General features: G+C 42.5%; 1 pseudogene; it reads right to left on the reverse strand.

The window, feature by feature from the left end:
• Window positions 1-2,257: 2,257 nt before the first annotated feature.
• Window positions 2,258-3,205, reverse strand: LOC125622613 (olfactory receptor OR9H1-like; annotated as a pseudogene).
• Window positions 3,206-6,000: the final 2,795 nt, after the last annotated feature.

Here is a 6,000-nt window from a genome sequence, read left to right on the forward strand (position 1 = left end):
TGCTGGGCAGTTGTGGTGAGGTTTTGGGCAGGGGAGCGCTGGGCAGGGATGGTGTTGTGCAGGGCGCTGTGCATTTGTGAAAAGGTTTGGGGTGGGTGCTGAGCACAGTGGATCTGGGGGGGCTCTAGACATAGGGAGTCAGGAGGATGTTGGGTGGGGGGGCTTTGTGGCATGGCATGGGCCCACTCCCCGAGGGGAAGGGGCATGCTGGCAGCACAAGGCCAGGTGGGCCACTGTGTGTCTGTCAACTGCTGGTTTGTAAATAGTGCCCTTGCCCTGGGCTGGGTAGAGCTGGGCTGCCCCTGCCATGCCATGACTCATTGCCCCTGTCTGGCCCCACACTCTGGGGACTGACCTCCCCAGGCCATGCTCCATTGCTCCCATGGGGAACCACAAAAAAGTTTGGCACTGGGCCCACAAAAGGTTCATCCAGCCCTGCTGGGTTTGATAGCAGCTGAGCAGGGATTTTGTGAATCCCAGCAGGTGGGATTTAGGCCCCTAAATTGGCAGTTGGATGCCAAAGTCCCTTTGTGCATCTATTCCATAGGCACCTAACACTGAATGATTACAATGGGTGTTAGGTGCCAAGATACTGTTGAGAATCCCACTAGGTGTCAGAATAAATCTGGCTCAAGAAGACTACTCAAATGAGTAAGGGCCAGATTTTCAATATATTCAAGTGCCTAACTCCCACTGGAATTTAAAATAACTTTAAAATCTGTCCCCGTGTTAAAAGAAAGAAAGTTTCAGCTTTTCCACACAACAATGTAGAGAGGCTGTCATTTACACATTGAAAACAGACAGAATGTATGTCCCTTTATAATTTTATTTTTATGTTTTAAAATTGGTACATTCTGAGACTCATTCACCATATTTACAGGAGACTGATATTCAGTGATTAAGATCCTGGGATTTCCATGGTAAATGATCAGAGTGAGTCTGATACAGCGACCTATAGTCCACCTAAATCTCATCTGAGTTCAAAGAGATTTTATCCTCTAAAAAGCCTGCAGAATTGGGCCATTGTTGTGTCCATTTCACCTCCAAAAGAAACAGGAAGCGGGTTTTGATGTGATTCTTTTACTAAGTTAATGAAACTTTAAATGTGGAGAGAATGGTCTTGACCTTTCCTTCATTTATGCAAGTTTTACAACAATGCAACTACATTGATATCAGTGGAGTTACTCTGGTTTTACAATGAGCAGATGAAAGGAAAATCCATCCCCTTGGCACCAGCAGATTTTCTCTAGACTTACACTTGGGAGAGTGAGAAGAGAATGAGCACCACTGGCTGCAACGGAGTTACTAATGATTTACACCAGGGTGTGTGATAGTGGAACCAAGCCCAGTGGTATAAACGCAGCTACTAGTGATCTATACCAGGATGAGTGAATACTCCTAATTTACATTGATAGGAATGAGATTTGAATCAAAACCACTGACTTTACTGAGGTGTGTTACAGACACAACACAGGAGTATTGCACATAGATGAACCAGTCTAACATAGACTCTATCTGTTTCCATTACCTGATACAGATGTCACATTTTTCACCATTTTCCAACAGCTACCTCACCATGACATCAGAGATACTTCAAGGGCCAGATTCTGAGCAGGCTTAAATCCATGTAGCTCCACTGAAGTCAGATTGGCTAAACCAAATTTATATTACCCAATGATTTGGACTGAGGTAATTCCTATTATCAATATACGGAAATATACAAATAAATATGGAAATACTTTATTGTCACAAATATGTTGTATAGTCAATGATCTGGAATGTTATAGGAGCAGAAGAATTGCCATGCATCATCATCCTATCTCCAGTAGTGCCCAGTGTCAGCTGTTTCAAAGACAACAGTATTATAATCTGAATCATGGAGAAAAATTCTTCCTAAATGAGAGAGTAACAGTTGGTTCATACCCCAAAGCAGGAGGTCCCTATAAACAATGAAGCCATTTTAGAATTCTGCAAATTTATTTGATTACATAATATCCAGTGGTAATGAGTTCCACAGCTTAGATGGCTAGATAGATATTTTGAGGTAGTCCCCTACTCTCCCGTGTTGTCCCCCCCCACCATTCATACACTGATCCCAAATATTCATTAGTTTATAGCTGGAGAAAAATGACAAAGAAAAGCAATTACATATTTTGTCAGAAATTTGTATTTCTTCTTGTTGTTTTTTTGTTCACATTTCAGAAGTTCACAAAAGCCCTGCACAGGCAGATCTGGTCTCTATGTTCATAAGCAAGGTTCAACTTTTCAAAGATTTCTTCCCCATAGTTCTGCCCCAAGCTTCTTTCACCTCTTTGTTCCTTAGACTGTAGATGAGGGGATTCATCATGGGGATGACAAAGGTGTAAAACACAGACACCGCTTTCCTTGGGTACAGAGAAGTTAACTAGGTGGGCTGTGCATACATGAAAGCTGTGGACCCATAAAATAAACTCACCGCTATTATATGAGAGGTGTAGGTGGAGAAAGGTTTGTGTCTGCCCTCAGCAGAGTGAATCCTGAGGATGGTGGAGATGATATAAGCATAGGAGATGAGCACAAACAGGGAGGTTCTCCCTATGACAAGGCCAAATAAGGTAAACATCACCAGGTTATTGACATACGTATCACTGGTGACGACACTAATCAGGGGAGGGCCGTCACAAAAGAAATGATCAATCTCATTCAATCCACAATAGTGCAGTGAAAAGGTGAAGCCAGTCTGTACCTTGGAGTTCACGCAGCCACCAAAATATGACCCCGCCACCAGCTGAACACAAACCCACTTGGACATGATTACAGGGTACAAGAGTGGGTTGCAGATGGCAGTGTACCGATCATGCGCCATGGCTGCCAGCAGGAACGCTTCAACAGTGAGGAAGACAGAAAAGAAGAAGAATTGGGTGGCACATCCATTGTAGGAAATGGCTTTTCTCCCTGCTAGGAAGCTCACCATGGCTATGGGGGCGATGGTGGAGGTGAAGCAGAGGTCTAAGACTGACAGGTTCATGAGGAAGAAGTACATGGGCATGTGCAGGCGAGAGTTGGCTCTAATGAGGAGGATCATGCCGGCATTCCCAAGCACAGTGGTAATGTAAATCACCAGAAACACCACAAAGGGGACGATGTGAGGTGCTGGACCACTTCCAAACCCTAGCAGGATGAATTCTGTCAATGCTGTGCAGTTGTCCTCTCTCGCTGTCTCCATCACCTGAAATTCCGTATCCCAGAGGATGTTGAGAAGATACATTCATGAATGTTTTGGAAGTGCTCAAATCCCATGGGGAGGGATAGAAACATACCTTTGGAGTGATTTTCAGAATTAGTCAGCTGACTCCTTAATTCACTGCCGTTCTGTGGCAATCCCAGCCTTGAGAGATGAACTTGATGGCAAAACAGCCTTTGGCTTCACTGTAAGAAGATCAAGACCTAGTAATCCAAGTTCAACCAATTCATAATAAAATTGGAGTTTATTTATGTATTTATTTTGGGAGGTGAATCTTTTTGAGATTCTAGCCAATTTTTAATCAACTTTTCTGTATGGTTGCAATACAAGGCATGATGATAGAATCTCTCCTTCCCTGAGTAATCCCACTGATTTATAAAAAGGGTGGAAGAATTGGTGCCTTAAATATGAATTTTATCAGTCTATGGATGAATATATATATGAATTATGTCTTCATAATTTCTTTTCCTGGAAGATTGCAGGGGTTCCATTTGAGAGCTTTTACCTTTAGATAGAATATTGTCTGTCTTAAACCAGGTCAAATTAAAGGGATTTTTGCCTGAATAAGAATGGAGTAAAGTCTTAGTAAGAAATTTAGGAGTAGGTATTTTCTTTAAGCTAAAAGCTATTTTGACAGTAGTTACATATACACATTTAGTACTGGATTCCTTACTCACATCATGGAACACCTTATTCCCAGTCTTACTGTTAGCGGTGGATTTTTTCTTTTCAACTGTATTATGCTTAAAATTGTAAGCGCATTTACAGATTGTCACCACAGATAAGAATCTGTTCCATGAGAGGAAAGGTAGCTGGGGTTTGGTCACTGGAATCCCAGACAACACCTAATGATATTTGGGTAATTCTGTGATGATGGAGAAATTACTGCAGTTCTCTGGTTCCACTTACGAGTTAATTCTGCATCAGACTACATTATCAAAGCTGTGACTTCCACTGGTGGCCAAATCCCATTGAAGCGACTGAGCTAGCAATTCTCAGTCTCTGCCAAGTCCTGGAGGGTCTTATGAGATGCAAAATCTTTCGATTTTATCCTTGAATTCTGTCTTTCCTCCATTTCAGCTCCAAGCTGCCCAGTCCAACGTCTCTCCTAAAAGACCTCAGAGCGATTAATGAATTTGCTGTTGTGAACACGGTAAATAGGAGGTTGTATTCAATGGCTAGCTCTGAATAGGGAAGTTAATTACCTCTGTATATGGCACTGGAGAGACCTCTAATATCTGCATCTGGTGCATACTTTAAAAAGGATATTTTTTTAAAAATGAAAATGGTGCAGAGAAGAGATAAAAGATTGATTTCAGGTTTCACTGTGAAATAATAAGGGAGACCAGTGTATTTAGTTTATTCGAGAGAAAGTTAAGAGATGATTTGATCATGTCTGTAACCCCCTGGTAGCAGAGGTCATTAACCTTTTTGGCGACATCACACTAAGAGTTCGTGACCCCCACAGTTACCCTCAATTCATGTTGAAAAGTTGGAGACATGGCAAAAAAGAACGACAAAAAACATTTCAGAACTGGAAGAAATGTCTGTGTGCGCCAGATGTAGAGAACACAATCTGGTTATCTTACCAAAAAGAAAAGAGAGAGAGAGAGAGAAAGAGAGAGTATGTGTGTGTGTGTGGTGGGGTGACTTGATCATAGAGTATAAGCCCAGAGAGAATATTCTGGATATTAAAGGCATCTATATTTTTGCAGAGAAAAGCATAACAAGAGCCAGTGTCTCCAAGAGAAACCAGAGAAATTCAAGTTAAAAATCAGCCACACACTTTTGACAGTGAGAGAGTGCTTAATCATCGGGACGAAGCACCAAGGGGAATGGTGGCATCTGTCTAAATAAAGACAGAGTGCCTTTCTCGAAAATGCTTTAATAAAACATAAGTTTTTGGGGACAGACCAGGGTTAACAGGGTGAAATTCTCTGGCTGGCATTATACAGGAGGTCAGGTTAGAAGATCAAATGGTCCATTCTGGCCTTAAAATCTGTGAATCTCGGTGGTTTTGTTACAGTAGAGGGTTATTTAATGTAATAGATTCCCAGATTCCAAGGGCAGAAGGGACCACTGTAACCATCTAGCCTGATCTCCTGTAGAACACAAGTCAAATGACTGCCCCCAAATAATTCCTAGAGCACATCTTTTAGAAAAACATCTGATCTTGATTTAAAAAAATTGCCAGAGAATCCACCACACCCCAGGGCAAATTACTCCAATATTTAATCCCACTGGCAGAGAATTAAGAACTAAGTGAAAGAAAGGTTTGCCACGTAAGAAGGTCTTTCTAACTTCTTGACTCTTATAGTGTTTCTGAATGTTATTTGCCATCAATGGTGTTGGTTTCAGCGCTGCTGCTTCTTTCACTAGCTGGCTTGTCTCCTGAGTGACAATCCGCTAGGTTGTGGGAACTCTTAGCTGTTGCTGATGTCTCTGGGTTCCGTCAGTCCCATTGGTGGCTGGCTGCTGGGGAGGGAGAAGTGCTCTTTCATCCAGTCCCGTGGCTTCTGCAGACAAAGGTGTAGTACCATAGGGCGGTGACTCATCGCTAACAAGGCTTCATAAAATCCATGGTCTTTGCTTTCCCCTCCCTCCCATGTCTCCACCCATGAGCCCCAGGACAAATTAGAACTAAGCATCCCCCCCAGAGTCACTGGGCTTTTCAATCAACAAGGTTAGATTCAGACATCTGTAGCAAAATCAGGAGGGTTGGAGAGTGGTTTATACCCATGAGAGGAAACTCAGACACACAGTCTGCGGCCTTAACC

Source organism: Caretta caretta, chromosome 13, assembly GCF_965140235.1.
Source record: "Caretta caretta isolate rCarCar2 chromosome 13, rCarCar1.hap1, whole genome shotgun sequence".
Lineage (NCBI taxonomy): Eukaryota > Metazoa > Chordata > Testudines > Cheloniidae > Caretta > Caretta caretta.